This window comes from Oncorhynchus masou, chromosome 20, assembly GCF_036934945.1.
Source record: "Oncorhynchus masou masou isolate Uvic2021 chromosome 20, UVic_Omas_1.1, whole genome shotgun sequence".
NCBI classification, from domain to species: Eukaryota; Metazoa; Chordata; class Actinopteri; order Salmoniformes; family Salmonidae; genus Oncorhynchus; species Oncorhynchus masou.
The window spans coordinates 25,243,857-25,267,531 of record NC_088231.1 but is presented as its reverse complement, the minus strand read 5'-3'; the positions used below and the strand labels follow the sequence as shown (position 1 = coordinate 25,267,531).

Below are 23,675 nucleotides of genomic sequence, written 5' to 3'. Positions count from 1 at the left end.
TGTATATAGTAATGTACTGTAACTGTACTGTATATAGTAATGTACTGTATATAGTAATGTACTGTATATAGTAATGTACTGTATATAGTGATGTATATAGTGATTGGCAGGACTGTAACTGTACTGTATATAGTAATGTACTGAATATAGTAATGTACTGTAACTGTACTGTATATAGTAATGTACTGTAACTGTACTGTATATAGTAATGTACTGTAACTGTACTGTATATAGTAATGTACTGTATATAGTAATGTACTGTAACTGTACTGTATATAGTAATGTACTGTATATAGTAATGTACTGTAACTGTACTGTATATAGTAATGTACTGGAACTGTACTGTATATAGTACTGTACTGTATATAGTAATGTACTGTAACTGTACTGTATATAGTAATGTACTGTAACTGTACTGTATATAGTAATGTACTTTATATAGTAATGTACTGTATATAGTAATGTACTGTAACTGTACTGTATATAGTAATGTACTGTAACTGTACTGTATATAGTAATGTACTGTATATAGTAATGTACTGTAACTGTACTGTATATAGTAATGTACTGTATATAGTAATGTACTGTAACTGTACTGTATATAGTAATTTACTGTAACTGTACTGTATATAGTAATGTACTGTATATAGTAATGTACTGTAACTGTACTGTATATAGTAATGTACTGTATATAGTAATGTACTGTATATAGTAATGTACTGTAACTGTACTGTATATAGTAATGTACTGTAACTGTACTGTATATAGTAATGTACTGTAACTGTACTGTATATAGTAATGTACTGTAACTGTACTGTATATAGTAATGTACTGTATATAGTAATGTACTGTAACTGTACTGTATATAGTAATGTACTGTAACTGTACTGTATATAGTAATGTACTGTAACTGTACTGTACTGTATATAGTAATGTACTGTACCTGTACTGTATATAGTAATGTACTGTAACTGTACTGTATATAGTAATGTACTGTATATAGTAATGTACTGTAACTGTACTGTATATAGTAATGTACTGTATATATTAATGTACTGTATATAGTAATGTACTAAATATAGTGATGTACTGTAACTGTACTGTATATAGTAATGTACTGTATATAGCAATGTACTGTATATAATAATGTACTGTATATAGTAATGTACTGTAACTGTACTGTATATAGTAATGTACTGTATATAGTAATGTACTGTATATAGTAATGTACTGTAACTGTAACTGTACTGTATATAGTAATGTACTGTATATAGTAATGTACTGTAACTGTACTGTATATAGTAATGTACTGTATATAGTAATGTACTGTAACTGTACTGTATATAGTAATGTACTGTATATAGTAATGTACTGTAACTGTACTGTATATAGTAATGTACTGTATATAGCAATGTACTGTAACTGTACTGTATATAGTAATGTACTGTATATAGTAATGTACTGTATATAGTAATGTACTGTAACTGTACTGTATATAGTAATGTACTGTATATAGTAATGTACTGTAACTGTACTGTATATAGTAATGTACTGTAACTGTACTGTATATAGTAATGTACTGTAACTGTACTGTATATATTAATTTACTGTAACTGTACTGTATATAGTAATGTACTGTAACTGTACTGTATATAGTAATGTACTGTATATAGTAATGTACTGTAACTGTACTGTATATAGTAATGTGCTGTATATAGTAATGTACTGTAACTGTACTGTATCTAGAGTAGAATCCATCTTCTCTCACCTTCTCCCCTCAAGACCAACATCACACAAGATGCTTCAGAAAAACAACAACAACAAGCTGGTGAAGTTGCTACCCAACAGGAACAACCAATATGTTTAAGTTATATAGTCTACAAAGTGTTAATATCACCACCATGGATGTTTAAGTTATATAGTCTACCAAGTGTTAATGTCATTGTAGAGGGTGGGGCCCAAAGACCCTCCCCATTAGTGATTAAGGGGACTTGAAGATTCATCTGTTTTGCTGCAGGCCTTATAATAGATACTGTTTCTATGTGTCTAAAACTCTGCCACTATACGTTGTACAAGCATCTATATTAGTCTTTGTGGTTCGGCCCTGGCTGATGTAAGAGTGTTCTTGCAGGCTGGGTCTGAGTCTATATTAGTCTTTGTGGTTAGGCCCTGGCGGATGTGAGAGTGGGCTTGCAGGCTGGGTCTGGTTTAGACTGAAACTAGATAAAGAGAAGTAACCACTGTCTGGTTTTGACATGTTGGTATTGTGTGACAGTGGACAATGCTAATGAATTCAGAGAAGCTACTGTACCAAGTTACTTTATAAGGTAACCTCAGCTTATTGATACACACACACATTGACATAGGTGATCATACCACGAGAGAGTGAAAACATGTATATAATCAGCTGTGAACTTGTGATGTTATAGCACAACTATGTGTAACTTTGCTGCTCTGCCAGCAGTTTCCTGTGGAGTTTTTCTAATGTCAGTGTTTCCTGTAGGTTGGTGGGTTTAACCACTGATCTTATCTGCTTAAAGGTTTGTCACGTCATAGAAGTAAGGAAGAGATGAGATAGAAGTCATATAGTCTAGCAGTATTTCTCACTCTTCAGTCCTCTCTTCATGACAGTAGACTTGTTTCGCTCAGTGGAGCCCCAGTTAGAGACAGATATGATACCTGCAGTGATTTTCATGATCCTATTCTGGAGCACAGGTAGGATGCTGTTATAGTGATATACACTTGTGACAGTTACTGAGATATGATTTAATATTGTAAGATATATTATAATTTGCAGGGTTAGTAAAATAACATACAACTGGAAGCAGACAGTAAACATCTGTCTCAAAGCAGGACAATGATGTGATCACCTGTAAATATACTTTACTGTAGTCTAACTGTCCATCTGGGGACAGGCACTAATGTCAGTTAAGTTGTGATGGTGTCCTGCATCTGACTGTTGTATATTCAGTGTGTCAATGATTGATTGTATCTGTCTCAATGTAAATGAATGAGAGTATATACAATGTATTATATATTATATTGGTGTTATGTTAGAGTAGGAGAAGGGAGGGGTGTAGATGCTAGAGGTCTATGAGCTGAGTCAAGATCAACAGGTCCAACACTATGAGAGAGAGAGAGAACATGAGCGAGAGAGAAAAAGAGAGATGAGCAGCGTGAGAGAGAGGGGAGGAATGGGGTGAACAGAGGAGAGAGAAGGGGAGGGGACAGAGGAGGGGAGGGGACAGAGGAGGGTAGGGGAGAGAGAAGGGGAGGGTGGAGAGGTGAAGGGGAGAGAGATTTGTGGAGGAGAGAGAATGAGAGAGAAAGGGAGGGGAGAGAGAAGGGGAGGGGATATTTGAGGAGGAGAGAGAAAGTATCAAGTAAGGGCAACACTAAGACCTTCTCAGCCAGCTGGATCCACTAAGGCCCTCTCAGTCAGCTGGCTCCACTAAGGCCCTCACAGTCAGCTGGCTCCACTAAGGCTCTCTCAACAAGCCAGCTCCACTAAGGCCCTTTCAACAAGCCAGCTCCAATAGGGCCCTCTCAACCAGCTGGCTACACTGGTGCCCTCTCAACCAGCTGGCTCCACTGGTGCCCTCTCAACCAGCTGGCTCCACTAGGGCCCTCTCAACCAGCTGGCTCCACTAGGGTCCTCTCAACCAGCTGGCTCTTGTCGGGCCCTTTCAACCAGCTGGCTCCACTAGGGCTCTTTCAACCAGCCTGCTCCACTAGGGCACTCTCAACCAGCTGGATCCATTAAGGCCCTCTCAACCAGCTGGATCCATTAAGGCCCTCTCAACCAGCTGGCTCAACTAAGGCCCTCTCAGTCAGCTGGCTTCACCTAGGCCCTCTCAGTCAGCTGGCTCCACTAAGGCACTCACAGTCAGCCGGCTCCACTAAGGCCCTCACAGTCAGCCGGCTCCACTAAGGCTCTCTCAACAAGCCAGCTCCACTAAGGCCCTTTCAACAAGCCAGCTCCAATAGGGCCCTCTCAACCAGCTGGCTCCACTAGGGCCCTCTAAACCAGCTGGCTCCACTAGGGCCCTCTCAGTCACCCGGCTCCACTAAGGCCCTCTCACCCAGCTGGCTCCACTAGGGCCCTCTCAGTCACCTGGCTGCAATAGGGCCCTCTCAACCAGCTGGCTACACTGGTGCCCTCTCAACCAGATGGCTCCACTAGGGCCCTCTCAACCAGCTGGCTCCACTAGGGCCCTCTCAGTCACCCGGCTCCATTAAGGCCCTCTCAACAAGCCAGCTCCAATAGGGCCCTCTCAACCAGCTGGCTACACTGGTGCCCTCTCAACCAGCTGGCTCCACTTGGGCCCTCTCAACCAGCTGGCTCCACTAGGGCCCTCTCAACCAGCTGGCTCCACTAGGGCCCTCTCAGTCACCTGGCTGCAATAGGGCCCTCTCAACCAGCTGGCTACACTGGTGCCCTCTCAACCAGCTGGCTCCACTGGTGCCCTCTCAACCAGCTGGCTCCACTAGGGCCCTCTCAACCAGCTGGCTCCACTAGGGCCCTCTCAACCAGCTGGCTCTTATCGGGCCCTTTCAACCAGCTGGCTCCACTAGGGCCCTCTCAACCAGCTGGATCCATTAAGGCCCTCTCAACCAGCTGGATCCATTAAGGCCCTCTCAATCAGCTGGCTCCACTAAGGCCCTCTCAGTCACCCGGCTCCACTAAGGCCCTCACAGTCAGCTGGCTCCACTAAGGTCCTTTCAACAAGCCAGCTCCAATAGGGCCCTCTCAACCAGCTGGCTACACTGGTGCCCTCTCAACCAGCTGGCTCCACTGGTGCCCTCTCAACCAGCTGGCTCCACTAGTGCCCTCTCAACCAGCTGGCTCCACTAGGGCCCTCTCAACCAGCTGGCTCCACAAGGGCCCTCTCAGTCACCCGGCTCCACTAAGGCCCTCTCAGTCACCTGGCTGCACTAGGGCCCTCTCAACAAGCCAGCTCCAATAGGGCCCTCTCAACCAGCTGGCTACACTGGTGCCCTCTCAACCAGCTGGCTCCACTAGGGCCCTCTCAACCAGCTGGCTCCACTAGGGCCCTCTCAACCAGCTGGCTCCACTAGGGCCCTCTCAACCAGCTGGATCCATTAAGGCCCTCTCAACCAGCTGGATCCATTAAGGCCCTCTCAATCAGCTGGCTCCACAAAGGCCCTCTCAGTCAGCTGGCTTCACCTAGGCCCTCTCAGTCAGCTGGCTCCACTAAGGCCCTCTCAACCAGCTGGCTCCACTAAGGCCCTCACAGTCAGCCGGCTCCACTAAGGCCCTCACAGTCAGCCGGCTCCACTAAGGCTCTCTCAACAAGCCAGCTCCACTAAGGTCCTTTCAACAAGCCAGCTCCAATAGGGCCCTCTCAACCAGCTGGCTACACTGGTGCCCTCTCAACCAGCTGGCTCCACTAGGGCCCTCTCAACCAGCTGGCTCCACTAGGGCCCTCTCAGTCACCCGGCTCCACTAAGGCCCTCTCAACCAGCTGGCTCCACTAGGGCCCTCTCAACCAGCTGGCTCCACTAGGGCCCTCTCAGTCACCCGGCTCCACTAGGGCCCTCTCAACCAGCTGGCTCCACTAGGGCCCTCTCAGTCACCCGGCTCCACTAAGGCCCTCTCAGTCAGCCGGCTCCACTAAGGCCCTCTCAGTCACCCGGCTCCACTATGGCCCTCTCAACCAGCTGGCTCCACTAGGGCCCTCTCAACCAGCTGGCTCCACTAGGGCCCTCTCAACCAGCTGGCTCCACTAGGGCCCTCTCAACCAGCTGGCTCCACAAGGGCCCTCTCAGTCACCTGGCTGCACTAGGGCCCTCTCAACCAGCTGGCTCCACTAGGGCCCTCTCAGTCACCCGGCTCCACTAAGGCCCTCTCAACAAGCCAGCTCCAATAGGGCCCTCTCAACCAGCTGGCTACACTGGTGCCCTCTCAACCAGCTGGCTCCACTAGGGCCCTCTCAACCAGCTGGCTCCACTAGGGCCCTCTCAACCAGCTGGCTCCACTAGGGCCCTCTCAACCAGCTGGCTCCACAAGGGCCCTCTCAGTCACCTGGCTGCACTAGGGCCCTCTCAACCAGCTGGCTCCACTAGGGCCCTCTCAGTCACCCGGCTCCACTAAGGCCCTCTCAACAAGCCAGCTCCAATAGGGCCCTCTCAACCAGCTGGCTACACTGGTGCCCTCTCAACCAGCTGGCTCCACTAGGGCCCTCTCAACCAGCTGGCTCCACTAGGGCCCTCTCAGTCACCCTGCTCCACTAGGGCCCTCTCAGTCACCTGGCTCCACTAGGGCCCTCTCAGTCACCCTGCTCCACTAAGGCCCTCTCAGTCACCCGGCTCCACTAAGGCCCTCTCAGTCAGCCGGATCCACTAAGGCCCTCTAAACCAGCTGGCTCCACTAAGGCCCTCTCAGTCAGCCGGATCCACTAGGGCCCTTTAAACCAGCTGGCTCCACTAAGTTCCTCTCAGTCAGCCGGCTCCACTAAGGCCCTCTCAAACAGCCGGCTCCACTAAGGCCCTCTCAGTCATCTGGCTTCACTAGGGCCCCCTCAACCAGCTGGCTCCACTAGGGCCCTCCCAACCAGCCGGCTCCACTAGAGTACTCTCAGCCAGCTGGCTCGAGTAGGGCCCTGTCAACCAGCCGACTCCACTAAGGCCCTCTCAGTCATCTAGCTCCACTAGGGCCCTCTCAACCAGCTGGCTACACTTGGGCCCTCTCAACCAGCCGGCTCCACTAGGGCCCTCTCAGCCAGCTGGCTCCACTAGAGCCCTCTCAGTCATCTGGCTCCACTAGGGCCCTCTCAACCAGCTGGCTCCACTAGGCTCCTCTCAAACAGCCGGCTCCACTAGGGCCCTCTTAGCCATCTGGCTCCACTAGGGCCCTCTCAACCAGCCGGCTCCACTAGGGCCCTCTCAACCAGCTGGCTCAACTAGGGCCCTCTCATCCAGCCGGCTCCACTAGGGCCCTCTCAACCAGCTGGCTCCACTAGGGCCCTCTCAACCAGCCGGCTCCACTAGGGCCCTCTCAACCAGCTGGCTCCACTAGAGCCCTCTCAGTCATCTGGCTCCACTAGGGCCCTCTCAACCAGCTGGCCACTAGGGCCCTCTCAACCAGCTGGCTCCACTAGGGCCCTCTCAGCCATCTGGCTCCACTAAGTTTTATTTACTGTGGTGTTTGTTCTCCAATGGTTACCCTGTTCTCATCACAACAGGTCACACATTCTGCTGACATGATTGCACACTGTGGTATTTTACCTAACAGATAACAATATTATATTTGTTTTCAAATTATTTTGGGGTCTTTGTAATCTGAGGGAAATATGTGTCTCTTTTATCGTTGTACATTTGGCAGGAGGTTAGGAAGTGCAGCTCAGTATCCCACTCATTTTGTGGGCAGTGGGCACATAGCCTGTCTTCTCTCTGCCTACCTCTCTCAATAGCAAGGCTATGCTCACTGAGTCTGTAAATTGTCAATTTTTTTCTCAGTTTTTTTTCTCAGTCACAGTGGTCAGATAGTTTGCCATCGTTTATGTATGTTTGGTTATAATTTGTTTGGGCCAGACTGTCTGAGTTCTGTCCTGAGGCTTTGTTGGGTTAGTAGTGGTTTGTGAACTAAGCTTCAGGACCAGCTGGATGAAGGGACTTTTCTCTATGTTCATCTCTTGGTATTTCAGTGCTGGTCTCTTGTTTTTATGTGGTTATAGACATTGAAGACTTGTTTCTGGATATTAATTAGTGATGGAAATTAATGACAGCTTGCTAGCTAACCTAGCCAATGAGGTGTGTGTGAAAGAAATAGTCAAATAAGTTATGCTAGTTACTACCCCTAATAACTTTCTCAAATAATAATGTTTGAAAGAGTGTGAGTGTGTATGCTTGATAAATAGTAATGGAAGGTCTGGCTTTCCAAGACATTCTGTTCCTCTGCAAGCAGACCTGATGATTGTAGATGGAGGGAGAACCTGTTATTTACAATGGAAGAATATAACTTCCTGAAGCCTATATAATGTAACAATGACAATAATCCCTTCATATATACTGTAGTTGAAGGTTATTTTAGTTTCATAAAAAGTGTTCATTAAAACAAATCAGGATGTTTGGTGGATGGATTCATTGTAGATGTTCTGCTGTGTATCGAGGGGTTTATATGAAAGTGGTAGATTTGTAAATCTTTACCAGAGAAAGTTCTGGATTACTTGTCTTTGGGTGACCTCAGGCTTTGACAATTCAGCTACTTTGTTCACAGTCCTACTGTAATGGTCTGGGTAGCTGGTGCAGAGGAGTCAGGACAGTAGAGATGAGTAACACATGTAACTTACTCAAATATTCCAATAACGTGTCGTAAATACAGAGCCCACAGTAACAGACCAAACATACATAAAACAATCCCGCACAAAAACCATGGGGAAAACAGAGGGTTAAATAATGAACCTGTCATTTGGAATTGGAACCAGGCGTGTAAAACAAAGACAAAAACAAATGGAAAATGAAAAGTGGATCGGCGATGGCTAGAAGGCCGATGACGTCGACCGCCGAACGCTGCCCGAACTAGGAGCGGGACTGACTTCTGTGGAAGTTGTAACAGTAACCCCCCTTGGCGCGCAGGGCGATCCGGATGGAGACGGTGGAACTCCCACAGTAACAATGAAGGGTCCGAAACGTCCTCCTCCGGCACCCAGCATCTCTCTTCCGGACCGTACCCACTCCACGAGGTACTGAAGGCCTTTCGCCCGATGCCTCGAGTCCATTATGGCTCAAACAGCATACGCCGGGCCCCCTCGATGTCCAGAGGGGGTGGAGGAACCACCTGCACCTCAGACTCATGGAGTGGACCAGCCACCACCGGCCTGAGGAGAGACACATGGAACGAGGGGTTAATACGGTAATCGAGGGGAAGCTGTAACCTGAAGCAAACCTCGTTCAGTCTCCTCAGGACTTTGAATGGCCCCACAAACCGCGGGCCCAGCTTCTGGCAGGGCAGGCGGAGGGGAAGGTTTCGGGTCGAGAGCCAGACCAGGGCCTCACTGCGGTGGCGGAGGTGAAAACCAGAGGTAAGGCTGACCGAGACCCCAGACGTTCCATAAACGCCCTCCAGAACCTTGACGTGAACTGGTGACCTCGATCAGACACTATAACCTCTGGCACCCCATAGTGCCGGAAGACGTGTGTAAGCAGGGCCTCCTCAGTCTGTAGGGCCGTTTGGAGACTGGGAAAAGGAAGGAGACGGCAGGACTTAGAGAACTGATCCACAACGACCAGGATCGTGAGGGAGGAAGATCCTTGAGGAAATCCACAGACAGGAGCGACCACGGACATTGTTGAATGGGTAAGGGCTGTAACGTCCCTCTGGGCAGGTGGAGGTCAGTGGGCTCTGTACGTAACGCCGCTCGATGTCCGCATCCAGCTCCCACACTACCGGTGCCACCAGGCAAGAGGCCGGAATTTCGGGAGTGTGATCTATGGACCGCTCCTCTGTGTCATACATCCGGGACAGTGCGTCTGCCTTCGCGTTCTGGGAACCTGGTCTGTAGGACAGTGTGTCTGCCTTAGCGTTCTGGGAAACTGGTCTGTAGGACAGTGCGTCTGCCTTAGCGTTCTGGGAACCTGGTCTGTAGGACAGTGAAAACAAAACGGGTACAAAAAACATGGCCCACCTTGCCTGGCGAGGGTTCAGTCTCCACCTTGCCTGGCGAGGGTTCAGTCTCCACCTTGCCTGGCGAGGGTTCAGTCTCCACCTTGCCTGGCGAGGGTTCAGTCTCCTCGCTGCCCGGATGTACTCCAGATTGCGGTGGTCAGTCCAGATGAGAATAGGGTGTTTTTATTTTTATTTTTTTATTTTACCTTTATTTAACCAGGCAAGTCAGTTAAGAACAAATTCTTATTTTCAATGACGGCCTGGGAACAGTGGGTTAACTGCCTGTTCAGGGGCAGAACGACAGATTTGTACCTTGTCAGCTCGGGGGTTTGAACTCGCAATCTTCCGGTTACTAGTCCAACGCTCTAACCACTAGGCTACCCTGCCGCTTAGCCCCCTCAAGCCAAAGTCTCCACGCCTTCAGAGCCTTGACAACAGCCAACAGCTCCCGATCCCCCACATCATAGTTTCGCTCCGCCGGGCTGAGCTTCTTCGAAAAGAAAGCAAGGGCGGAGCTTTAGTGGCGTACCCGAGCGCTGAGAGAGCACGGCTCCTATCCCAGATCCGGATGAGCCAGCACGGGAGCCGAGGTAAACAGAGCCCTCAGGTGACCAAAAGCCCTGTCCGCCTCAGCCGTCCACTGGTCCCCCCTTCAGCAGTGAGGTATTGGGAGTCGCTACCTGACCAAAGCCCTGGATAAACCTCCGGTAGTAGTTGGCTACCTGACCAAAGCCCTGGATAAACCTCCGGTAGTAGTTGGCTACCTGACCAAAGCCCTGGATAAACCTCCGGTAGTAGTTGGCTACCTGACCAAAGCCCTGGATAAACCTCCGGTAGTAGTTGGCTACCTGACCAAAGCCCTGGATAAACCTCCGGTAGTAGTTGGCTTCCTGACCAAAGCCGCTGCACCTCCTTTACTGTGGTGGGAGTCGGCCAATTACACACGGCTGAAATGCAGTCACTCTCCATCTCCACCCCTGAAGCTGAAATGCAGTCACTCTCCATCTCCATCCCTGAAGCTGAAATGCAGTCACTCTCCATCTCCACCCCTGAAGTGGAAATGCAGTCACTCTTCATCTCCACCCCTGAAGCTGAAATGCAGTCACTCTCCATCTCCACCACTGAAGCTGAAATGCAGTCACTCTCCAACTCCATCCCTGAAGCTGAAATGCAGTCACTCTCCATCTCCACCCCTGAAGTGGAAATGCAGTCACTCTCCATCTCCACCCCTGAAGCTGAAATGCAGTCACTCTCCATCTCCATCCCTGAAGCTGAAATGCAGTCACTCTCCATCTCCACCCCTGAAGTGGAAATGCAGTCACTCTCCATCTCCACCCCTGAAGCTGAAATGCAGTCACTCTCCATCTCCACCACTGAAGTGGAAATGCAGTCACTCTCCATCTCCACCACTGAAGCTGAAATGCAGTCACTCTCCATCTCCACCCCTGAAGCTGAAATGCGGTCACTCTCCATCTCCACCCCTGAAGCTGAAATGCAGTCACTCTCCATCTCCATCCCTGAAGCTGAAATGCAGTCACTCTCCATCTCCACCCCTGAAGTGGAAATGCAGTCACTCTCCATCACCACCCCTGAAGCTGAAATGCAGTCACTCTCCATCTCCACCCCTGAAGCTGAAATGCAGTCACTCTCCATCTCCACCCCTGAAGCTGAAATGCAGTCACTCTCCATCTCCACCCCTGAAGCTGAAATGCAGTCACTCTCCATCTCCACCCCTGAAGCTGAAATGCGGTACCCTAGGAAGGAGACGGACTGTTGGAAGAACAGACATTTCTCAGCCTTGACGTACAGGTCAGGCTCCAACAGTCGACCAAGTACCTTGAGCATCAGGGACACACACTTTGGCGCGTGTAGCGGAGTATATCAGAATGTGGTCGATATATACACTACTACACCCTGCCCCTGCAGGTCCCGGAAAATCTTGTCTACAAAGGTCTGGAAGACATCAACCCGTACGGCATGACAAGGAACTCATAGTGCCCTGAGGTGGTACTAAATGACGTCTTCCACTCGTCCCCCTCCCGGATACGCACCAGGTTGTAAGCGCTCCTGAGATCCAATTTTGTGAAGAAGCCCTGTGCATTGACTCTATCGCACTGGATATGAGAGGCAGCAGGTAGCTGTACCTCACAGTGACTTGGTTGATACCTCGATAGTCAATGCACGGGCGCAGACCGCCATCCTTCTTCACCGCCAGAACAAGGACAGGGACCGACTTCGGTGGAAGTCATGACACCTACAACTGTCACCTTATGTAACAGCTGATTTACTTACCTAAAGGCACATCTCAATATGTGGTCCAGGTGTCTTAGTGTTCCTATAGAAACCTGTGTCCAAACACAGCATTAAATAGCATCTAATCAGAATAGTGTACAGAGCTAAGTTATTACAACTATTAAAATGTAATGTGTTTTTTAGTGTTTATTCTGTGACATTAATAAAATCACTGTTGCCTATTAGATCAATATTAGTGTGAACACATCTGATTGGACTAGATCCATGTTGAGGTGAGACATGTCTGATTGGACTAGATCCATGTTGAGGTGAGACACGTCTGATTGGACTAGATCCATGTTGAGGTGAGACACGTCTGATTGGACTAGATCCATTGTGAGGTGAGACACGTCTAATTGGACTAGATCCAAGTTGAGGTGAGAGACATCTGATTGGACTAGATCCATGTTGAGGTGAGACACGTCTAATTGGACTAGATCCATGGTGAGGTGAGACACGTCTAATTGGACGAGATCCATGTTGAGGTGAGACACGTCTGATTGGACTAGATCCATGTTGAGGTGAGACACGTCTAATTGGACTAGATCCATGTTGAGGTGAGACACGTCTAATTGGACTAGATCCATGTTGAGGTGAGACACGTCTAATTGGACTAGATCCATGTTGAGGTGAGACACGTCTTATTGGACTAGATCCATGTTGAGGTGAGACACGTCTAATTGGACTAGATCCATGTTGAGGTGAGACACGTCTGATTGGACTAGATCCATGTTGAGGTGAGACACATCTGATTGGACTAGATCCATGTTGAGGTGAGACACGTCTGATTGGATTAGATCCATGTTGAGGTGAGACCATTCCATGTCTTTATTGGTTTGTGTGAGAAGGCAGTTTGGGAGAAGGTGGTGGACCGTTTGAGGATTCTACAGTTCCCCTGGTGGAGGTTCTTGGAACACTGATATTTAAGTCTGAGGTTGATGAAAACAAATTTGGTGCTGCAATGTTATGTGTTATCTTGAATACCAGGCAGATGTTGGAGTACAGAATGAAATGGAGAGGAGAAGGAGAGGAGAGGAGAACAGGGCTCCGGGCAGCCGAGCGGAAATGGAGGAAAACTCGCCTCCCTGCGGACCTGGCATCCTTTCACTCCCTCCTCTCTACATTTTCCTCCTCTGTCTCTGCTGCTAAAGCCACTTTCTACCACTCTAAATTCCAAGCATCTGCCTCTAACCCTAGGAAGCTCTTTGCCACCTTCTCCTCCCTCCTGAATCCCCCCCTCCCTCTCTGCAGATGACTTCGTCAACCATTTTGAAAAGAAGGTCGACGACATCCGATCCTCGTTTGCTAAGTCAAACGACACCGCTGGTTCTGCTCACACTGCCCTACCCTGTGCTCTGATCTCTTTCTCCCCTCTCTCTCCAGATGAAATCTCGCTTCTTGTGACGGCCGGCCGCCCAACAACCTGCCCGCTTGACCCTATCCCCTCCTCTCTTCTCCAGACCATTTCCGGAGACCTTCTCCCTTACCTCACCTCGCTCATCAACTCATCCCTGACTGCTGGCTACGTCCCTTCCGTCTTCAAGAGAGCGAGAGTTGCACCCCTTCTGAAAAAACCTACACTTGATCCCTCCGATGTCAACAACTACAGACCAGTATCCCTTCTTTCTTTTCTCTCCAAAACTCTTGAACGTGCCGTCCTTGGCCAGCTCTCCCGCTATCTCTCTCAGAATAACCTTCTTGATCCAAATCAGTCAGGTTTCAAGACTAGTCATTCAACTGAGACTGCTCTTCTCTGTATCACGGAGGCGCTCCACACTGCTAAAGCTAACTCTCTCTCCTCTGCTCTCATCCTTCTAGACCTATCGGCTGCCTTCGATACTGGGAACCATCAGATCCTCCTCTCCACCCTCTCCGAGTTGGGCATCTCCGGCGCGGCCCACACTTGGATTGCGTCCTACCTGACAGGTCGCTCCTACCAGGTGGCGTGGCGAGAATCTGTCTCCTCGCCACGCGCTCTCACCACTGGTGTCCCCCAGGGCTCTGTTCTAGGCCCTCTCCTATTCTCGCTATACACCAAGTCACTTGGCTCTGTCATAACCTCACATGGTCTCTCCTATCATTGCTATGCAGACGACACACAATTAATCTTCTCCTTTCCCCCTTCTGATGACCAGGTGGCGAATCGCATCTCTGCATGTCTGGCAGACATATCAGTGTGGATGACGGATCACCACCTCAAGCTGAACCTCGGCAAGACGGAGCTGCTCTTCCTCCCGGGGAAGGACTGCCCGTTCCATGATCTCGCCATCACGGTTGACAACTCCATTGTGTCCTCCTCCCAGAGCGCTAAGAACCTTGGCGTGATCCTGGACAACACCCTGTCGTTCTCAACTAACATCAAGGCGGTGGCCCGTTCCTGTAGGTTCATGCTCTACAACATCCGCAGAGTACGACCCTGCCTCACACAGGAAGCGGCGCAGGTCCTAATCCAGGCACTTGTCATCTCCCGTCTGGATTACTGCAACTCGATGTTGGCTGGGCTCCCTGCCTGTGCCATTAAACCCCTACAACTCATCCAGAACTTCGCAGCCCGTCTGGTGTTCAACCTTCCCAAGTTCTCTCACGTCACCCCGCTCCTCCGCTCTCTCCACTGGCTTCCAGTTGAAGCTCGCATCCGCTACAAGACCATGGTGCTTGCCTACGGAGCTGTGAGGGGAACGGCACCGCAGTACCTCCAGGCTCTTATCAGGCCCTTCACCCAAACAAGGGCACTGCGTTCATCCACCTCTGGCCTGCTCGCCTCCCTACCACTGAGGAAGTACAGTTCCCGCTCAGCCCAGTCAAAACTGTTCGCTGCTCTGGCCCCCCAATGGTGGAACAAACTCCCTCACGACGCCAGGACAGCGGAGTCAATCACCACCTTCCGGAGACACCTGAAACCCCACCTCTTTAAGGAATACCTAGGATAGGATAAAGTAATCCTTCTCACCCCCCCTTAAATGATTTAGATGCACTATTGTAAAGTGGCTGTTCCACTGGATGTCATAAGGTGAATTCACCAATTTGTAAGTCGCTCTGGATAAGAGCGTCTGCCAAATGACTTAAATGTAAATGTTAAATGAGAAGTGGGGGGGGGTAGAGGAGAAGAGAGGAGAGGAGAAGCGAGGGGGAGTAGAGGAGAGGAGACGGGGAGGAGAGGAGAAGCGAGGGGGAGTAGAGGAGAAGAGAGGAGAGGAGAGAAGGAGAAGAGGAGAAGAGAGGGGGAGAAGAGGAGAAGAGAGGAGAGGAGGAGAAGAGAGGGGGAGAAGAGGAGAAGAGAGGAGAGGGGAGAAGAGGAGAAGAGAGGAGAGGGGGAGGAGAGGAGAAGAGAGGAGAGGGGGAGAAGAGGAGAGAGAGGAGGGGGGGGAGGAGAGGAGAAGAGAGGACAGGGGAGAAGAGGAGAGAGAGGGAGAGGGGAGGAAGAGGAGAAGAGAGGAGGGGGGGAGGAGAGGAGAAGAGAGGAGAGGGGGAGAAGAGGAGAAGAGAGGAGAGGGGAGAAGAGGAGAAAGGGAAGAGGAGAGGGGGGAGATGATGAGAAGAGGGGGGAGAAGAGGAGAGGGGAGGGGGAGAAAGCCAGAGGGGGATAAGAGGGGGGAGAAGAGGAGAGGGGGAGATGATGAGTGTGCGGGAAGAGAAGGAGAGGGGAGAAGAGGAGAAGAGAGGGGGAGAAAGGCAGAGGGGGATAAGAGGGGGGAGAAGAGGAGAGGGGGAGATGAGGGGGAAGATATGAGGAGAGAGGAGATAGGAGAGTGGGAGAAAGGGAGAAGAGTAGAGGGGGGAGAACAGGAGAGGAGGAGGAAGAAGAGGAAAGGAGGGGGAAAAAGGAGAGGGGAGAAGGGGGAAGAAGAGGAGAAGAGAGGGGGAGAATAGGAGGGGAGAGGCGGAGAGGAGGAGAAGAGAGGGGAGAGGATGAGAGGAGAGGGGGAGAAGAGAGATTGGGAGAAGAGGAGAAGAGGAGAGGAGAAGGGGAGAAGAGGAAAGGGAGAGAAGAGGAGAAGAGAGGGGGAGAAGAGGAGAGGGGGAGAAAAGGGGGGTGAAGAGGAGAATAGAGACTGGGAGACGAAGAGAGGAGAAGAGGAAAGGGGGAGGGAAGGGGAGGAGAAGAGAGGGGGAGAAGAGGAGAAGAGAGGGAGAGAAGAGGAGAGGAGAGGGGGAGAAGAGGAGAGGAGAGGGGGAGAAGAGGAGAGGGGGAGAAAAGGGGGAGAAGAGGAGAATAGAGACTGGGAGACGAAGAGAGGAGAAGAGGAAAGGGGGAGGGGAGGGGGGGAGGAGAAGAGAGGGGGAGAAGAGGAGAAGAGAGGGAGAGAAGAGGAGAGGAGAGGGGGAGAAGAGGAGAAGAGAGGGGGAGAAGAAGAGAAGAGAGGGGAGAGGAGGAGAAGAGAGGGGAGAGGAGGAGAGGAGAGGGGGAGAAGATCAGAGGTGGGAGGGGAGGGGAAGAAGAGGAGAGGGGGAAAGAGGAGAAGAGAGGTGGAGAAGAGAGGGGAGAAGAGAAGAGGAGAGGGGGAGAAGAGGAGAAGAGAGGTGGAGAAGAGAAGAGGAGAGGGGGGGAAGAGGAGAAGAGAGGGGGAGAAGAGGAGAGGGGGAGGGGAGGGGAAGAAGAGGAGAGGAGAAAGGGGAGAAGAGGAGAAGAGAGGGGGAGAAGAGAGATTGGGAGAAGAGGAGAGGAGAGGGGGAGAAGAGGAAAGGGAGAGAAGAGGAGAGGAGGGAGGGGAAGAAGAAGAGAGGGGGAGAAGAGGAGATGAGAGAGACTGGGAGAAAAGGAGAGGAGAGGGGGAGAATAGGGGAGGGGTAGGAGAAGAGAGACTGGTAAATGAGTAGAGGAGAATAGAGGGTCAGAAGAGGAGAGGGGGAGAAGAGGAGAGGAGAGGGGGAGAAGAGTAGAGGGGGAGAAAAGGGAGGTGAAGAGGAGAATAGAGACTGGGAGACGAAGAGAGGAGAAGAGGAAAGGGGAGGGGAGGAGGAGAGAGGGGGAGAAGAGGAGAGGGGGAGAAGAGGAGATGAGAGGGAGGGAGAAGAGGAAGGGGAGGAGAAGAGAGGGGGAGAAGAGGAGAGGGGAGGAGAAGAGGAGAGGGGAGGAGAAGAGGGGAGGGGAGGGGAGAAGAGGAAAGGGGGAGAAGAGGAGAGGGGAGAAAAGGAGAAGAGGAGAGGGGAGAGGAGGAGAGGAGAGAGGAGGAGAAGAGGAGGAGAAGAGAGGGGAGAGGAGGAGAGGAGAGGGGGAGAAAAGTAGAGGTGGGAGGGGAAGAAGTGGAGAAGGAAGGGAGGAGAAGAAAAGGGAAGTAGGGAGGAGAAGAGGAGAGGGGGGAAGAGCAGAGGGGTGAGATGATGAGAGGGAGGGGTAGAATTGGGAAGAAGAGTAGAAGAGAGGGGGAGAAGAATAGAGGGGGGAGAAGATGAAGAGAGAGGGGGAGAAGGGGGAGAGGAGGAGAGGGGGGAGAAGAGGATAGGGGGGAGAAGGGGGAGCAGAGGAGAGAGGGGAGAAGAGGAGAGGGGGAGAAGGGGGAGAAGAGGAGAGGGGGGAGAAGAGGAGAGGGAGAGGGGAGGTGAAGAAGAGGAGAGGAGGGGGGAGACTGGGAGAAGAGGAGAGGAGAGGGGGAGGAGGAGAAGAGAAGTGAGGGGAGGGGAGGAGAGGGGGAGAAAAGCAGAGGTGGGAAGGGAGGCGAAGAAGAGGAGAAGTGAGGGAGGAGAAGAGAGGGGGAGAAGAGGAGAAGAGGAGAAGAGAGTTGGAGCAAGGAGGAGAAATGGAGAGGGGGAGAAGAGGAGAGGGGTGAGAAGAGGAGAGGGGAGTAGAGTAGAGGTGGGAGGAGAAGGGAGGAGGAGGGGGAGAAGAAGAGAAGAGAGTGGAAAGAGTAGAGGTGGGAGGTGTGGGAGGAGAGGAGAAGAGAGTGGGGAGATGAGTAGAGGTGGGAGGAGGTGGGAGGAGAGGGGAGGAGGAGGAGAAGGGGAGAAGAGGAGAAGAGAGGGGGTGAAGAGGAGAGGGGGTGAAGAAGAGAGTGTAGAAGAGTAGAGGTGGGAGGAGAGGGGCGAGGAGAGGGTAGGAGAGGAGGAGAGGAGGAGAGGAGAAGAGAAGAGAGGGGGAGTTCATTAACTCAATTCTACTGACAATGTTTGTCTATGGAGATTGCATGGCTGAGTGCTTGATTTTATACATCTGTCAGGAAGGGGTGTGGCTGAAATAGAATCCACTAATTTGAAGGGGTGTCCACATACTTTTGTATATATGGTGTATGTACACATGGGTGTTGTTGCACCATACCAACGATAAGCCTGTCTTCCCCATCACATCATGAAAGGTCATGTTGATGTTCATTTAACCTTTGTCTCTCTCTTCCTCTGACTCCTCCCTTTCTCCTCTTTCTCTCTTTCTCCTCTGTCTCTCTCTTCCTCTGTTTCTCTCTTTCTCCTCTGTCTCTTTCTCCTCTGTCTCTCTCTTTCTCCTCAGATCTCCAGGTTCAAAGCGTCAGTCCACCAGGTAGGTAGAGTATAAATCTACAGTGATTCTAGCAGTTCAATATTGTCAACTTTATTATTCCACAAGGAGAAATTCATGTGTCCATACAAACCATTCTAAACCCCAATAACAAGTAGTGTTTTATGGAACTACTATTACTTGTCAACCACAAAGCATCACTGCTGTTAGAATAACAGAATCACTGTCATCATCTGTCCTCACCACTGTGTTTTCCTCTCTGCTGTTTACAGCTGAACTCTCAGTCAGACTGGTGGATGGGACCACTTCCTGTTCTGGGACAGTGGAAGTCTTCTACAGAGGAGAGTGGTTCGGTCTATGTTCTGTGTGGTGGGACATGATAAGAGAGAAGTGGTTGTGGGACATGAGAGAGGTTAAGGTTGTGTGTAGAGAGATGGACTGTGGGAATCCTGTATCTGTATCTAGAGGACCTCTGATTGAAGATGGAAGAATAGGAGTCACACTATATAGTAGTTGCTATGGAGATGAGTCTTCTATTAGACAGTGTGACAGAAGAGGACCTGGTTTATGTGGTGGATATTATCATCATGTGACCTGTTCAGGTAAGAGACTGGTCATATTGAGAGATTTATTTATACATTATACAATATTACCATGTATCATGTTTTATGTGTTTTTATTTCATTTAAATAGAGGGAGAGACGTCAGATGTATTTAAACATTATATCTGTGTTTGTCATATTGGTTTATGGGACCAACTCTTTTTCTCCAGACTCTGTGCGTCTTGTGGATGGAGCTGGTCTCTGCTCTGGGAGAGTGGAGGTGAAGTCCAATCAGTCCTGGGCCTCAGTGTGTGAAGCTGACTTTGACCGGCAGGATGCAGAGGTAGTCTGTAGGGATGTTGGCTGTGGGGCTCCTGCAGCTCTACAGGGGGGGCTCTATGGAGAAGGTGAGGGTCAGACCTGGGATAAAGAGTTCCAGTGTAAAGGCAAAGAGTCCCTTCTCCTGGACTGTGACACCTCAGACAGAGAGAACAACACCTGCCTACCTGGTAATGCTGTTGGACTCACCTGCTCAGGTAAGAAACAGTTTGTCACTCAGTTAACATTGTTTCTCACCTGGAGTGAAGAATATGAGAGACAATATAGGTGTGTTTTAGTGAGAAAATAGTAAGATTACTGTCTCTCTCTTTTCTTTTCTCAGAGCCTGATGATGTGAGGCTGGTGGGAGGAGGCAGTCGCTGTGCTGGTGGAGTGGAGTGGTACGACCAGGGAGAGTGGAGGATTGTGGGAGCTGAGTACAGGGACCAGAGGGATGTAGCTGCAGTAGTGTGTAGACAGCTGGGTTGTGGCTCCACTGTTTCAGTACCACCTGGAAACACCACTAGAGGGATTAGAGTTTCCTGTTCTGGGTCTGAGTCTTCACTGAGGGAATGTTCCAGAAGTTATGATCTCCATCCTGGACTCACCGTGATCTGCTCAGGTAAAAACAAGATACACTATATGGCCAAAAGTATGTGGACTTTAGTGGACTTTGGCTATTTCAGCCACACCTGTTGGTGACAGGTGTATAAAATCGAGCACACAGCCAAGCAATCTCCATAGACAAACATTGCCAGTAGATTGGACTTACTGAAGATCTCAGTGACTTAACGTGGCAAGTCTAGGAGCAACAACGGCTCAGCTGTGAAGTGGTAGACCACACAGACTCACAGAACGGACCAACGAGTGTTGAACCACGTAGAGCGTAAGAATAATCCTCTGTTGTAAAACTCACTGCTGAGTTCCACATACTTTAGTCCAGGTATTATATCTCCTTCCTGGACTCACAGTGATCTGCTCAGGAATTATCAACATATTATAATTATATTCAACTGATTTCCTTCATTCATACAACTTCCTCTGCACCTCTCATGATGACTGTTTAACTTGTCAGTCTGCTTTGCAAAATAGATCCCTCAGTCAAGTAGGAATCAAATACAAGTTAAATATCCCAGAATGCTTTTGTATTTGAGTGTTACCTCAGTGAACGTCTCTACTCACTACCACTGTCACATGTCATGTTATTGTCACATCTAAACGAGGAAAGTAGTTGAGGAGCTACATTTTCTTTCTCTCCTCTTGTTCCAGATGTCCTGCTTCAGCCTGATATCAACATATGTTGTCTCAGTGACTGTAGGCCCACTACTCATGTTGCCCTGTGAGGGAGGGTGGCTGGCACTGTTACATGCTGATGTTATTGTCATATTTATAGGAAACTAGTTGAAGAGGTTTTTCTTGTTCTCTTTTATTGTTACAGATCTCCTGGTCCAGCCTGATATCTTCCTGACTGACCCAATGGGAGGGGTCTTCAGGGGCCACCAGGGGCCCGAGATGTTCAGGGGCTACAACTTCACCATCACCTGCTCCACTCAGCCACAGTACCCAGGAGGCTCCTTCCTCCTCACGTTCACCGGCTCCAACAGAACCCAGACCCAGCCAGCTGTCAATCACTCTGCTGCCTTCCTCTTCCCTGCTGCAGATGACTCCCACCAAGGGAACTACAGCTGTGTTTATGAGAATTATGTTTTCTCTCATAACTTCTCCTCTGAGAGTGAGCTCCTCTCCCTCACCATCACAGGTAACTGAACATGAACCAGACTTATAAATTTGTCATTGACAGATTTCCCACAGATTTATGTGATGATGATCAGTCCCCTCATCAAAGGTGTTTCTGTTTGCAGCCTCTCCTCTGCCAGCCTTCATCATCAGACACGTTGTAGTGCTGCTGATCCTACTGACAGCCATCACCACCTCCTACCTGTACTACAAGGTAAAGACATTTACTCAGACGTTACAAGTCATTTAAACTAGAGGGAGAGGGTGAGGGGGAGAGAGAATGGAGATACGAGAGAGTAATTGTCTGACTGTTGGTGCTGTGTCTCCCTAGCCCACCAGGAGGCAGAAGAGAGTGAACAGGGTGAGCAGCATGGATCTTTATGTCAATGACATGGAGATGGTCTCTCTGAGCTCCAGAGCTGAAGCTGGACCGGGAGAGGAGAGAGCAGCCAAGGGGACGGAGTAGGAGTAGAATGAAGCTGACCCTTCATGCTGATCTTAGGTCAGTTGTGTTTTTTAAATCGATGGTCAGCAGTGGACTGGTGTTTAAAATGTGGTGACAAACCTGAAGTGGTTCTAATTTTATAAACAAGTTCAGAATTAGTTTCTCTTTCTAGAACCTTGTAAGAAATCTAAAAGGAGTGACTGCAACCACCATTATTCATTTAGTTTGGTTTTTACCACCAGAGAAACATGGGGTTCTGGGTAACATGGGGTTTGGGTAACATGGGGTTTGGGTAACATGGGGTTTTGGGTAACATGGGGTTTTGGGTAACATGGGGTTTGGGTAACATGGGGTTTGGGTGACATGGGGTTTGGGTAACATGGGTTTTGGGTGACATGGGGTTTGGGTAACATGGGGTTTGGGTAACATGGTTTTGGGTAACATGGGGTTTTGGGTAACATGGTGGTTTGGGTAAACATGGGGTTTGGGTAACATGGGGTTTTGGAAACATAGGGTTTGGGTAACATGGGGTTTTGGGTAACATGGGGTTTGGGTAACATGGGTTTTGGGTAACATGGGGTTTTGGGTAACATGGTGTTTTGGGTAACATGGGGTTTTGGTAACGTGGGGTTTGGGTAACATGGGTTTTGGGTAACATGGGGTTTTGGGTAACATGGGGTTTGGGTAACATGGGTTTTGGGTAACATGGGTTTTGGGTAACATGGGGTTTTGGGTAACATGGGTGTCTGGGTAACATGGGGTTTGGGTAACTTGGTGTTTTGGGGTAACATGGGGTTTTGGGTAACACGGGGTTTTGGGTAACATGGGGTTTGGGGAAACATGGGGTTTGGGGTAACATGGGGTTTAGAGGAACATGGGGTTTGGGGGAACATATTGTTTGGGTAACATGGGGTTTTGGGTAACAGGGGGTTTGGGTAACATGGGGTTTGGGTAACATGGGGTTTGGGTAACATGGGGTTTTGGGTAACATGGGGTTTGGGGAAACATTGGGTTTGGGTAACATGGGGTTTTGGGGTAACATGGGGTTTAGAGGAACATGGGGTTTGGGGGAACATATTGTTTTGAGGTAACATGGGTTTTGGGGTAACATGGGTTTTCAGTAACATGGTGTTTTGGTAACATTGGGGTAACATGGGGTGTGGGTAACATGGGGTTAACATGGGGTTGGGTAACATGGTGTTTTGGTAACATGGGGGTAACATGGGGTTTTGGTAACATGTTTTTTTTTAGTAAAATGGTGTTTTGGTAACATGGGGTTTGGGTAACATGGGGTTTTGGGTAACATGGGGTTTGGGGTAACATGGGGTTTTGGGAACATGGGGTTTGGGGTTACATGGGGTTTGGGGAAAAATGGGATTTTGGTAACAATCGGTTTTTCATTATTTTAAGAGAGTAGCTCAATTACGTCTGTTTCATGTTCCAGAATGTATTGGTCTTATCTTCTTTAGTGTCTCTTAGATTCGTTATCTTATTTAGTGTCTCTTAGATTCTTTATCTTCTTTAGTGTCTCTTAGATTCTTTATCTTATTTAGTGTCTCTTAGATTCTTTATCTTATTTAGTGTCTCTTAGATTCTTTATCTTATTTAGTGTCTCTTAGATTCTTTATCTTATTTAGTGTCTCTTAGATTCTTTATTTTATTTAGTGTCTCTTAGATTCTTTATCTTATTTAGTGTCTCTTAGATTCTTTATTTTATTTAGTGTCTCTTAGATTCTTTATTTTATTTAGTGTCTCTTAGATTCTTTATTTATTTAGTGTCTCTTAGATTCTTTATCTTATTTAGTGTCTCTTAGATTATTTATCTTATTTAGTGTCTTATATTCTTTATCTTATTTAGTCTCTTATATTCTTTATCTTATTTAGTGTCTCTTAGATTCTTTATCTTGTTTAGTGTCTCTTAGATTCTTTATCTTATTTAGTGTCTCTTAGATTCTTTATTTTATTTAGTGTCTCTTAGATTCTTTATCTTATTTAGTGTCTCTTAGATTCTTTATCTTATTTAGTCTCTTATATTCTTTATCTTGAAGTGTTTCCATTATTAGTCCATGTATTATTATAATCATCTGTTCATTCTATGTATTTTGAAACATTTTTTAATGAAGGGGTTTGTTGCTGTTTACCTCTCATGATGTTATTGATTATGATATAGATTAGTGTTATGTTGTTAGTAGTATAGAGATAATGTTATTGATTATAAATGTTATGATATTGATTATGAAGTAGATTATTGTTATGATGTTGCTCTCTAAACTGCCATGTAATCAA

General features: G+C 48.7%; 1 long non-coding RNA gene across 1 annotated transcript; it reads left to right on the top strand.

Moving 5' to 3' along the window:
- The first annotated feature begins 2,628 nt into the window (after positions 1-2,628).
- On the top strand, positions 2,629-19,419 carry LOC135507205 (uncharacterized). Its single transcript, XR_010450620.1, has 4 exons — positions 2,629-2,715; positions 18,360-18,389; positions 18,620-18,949; positions 19,120-19,419. It is a non-coding gene; the product is annotated as an uncharacterized LOC135507205 (long non-coding RNA).
- Positions 19,420-23,675: the final 4,256 nt, after the last annotated feature.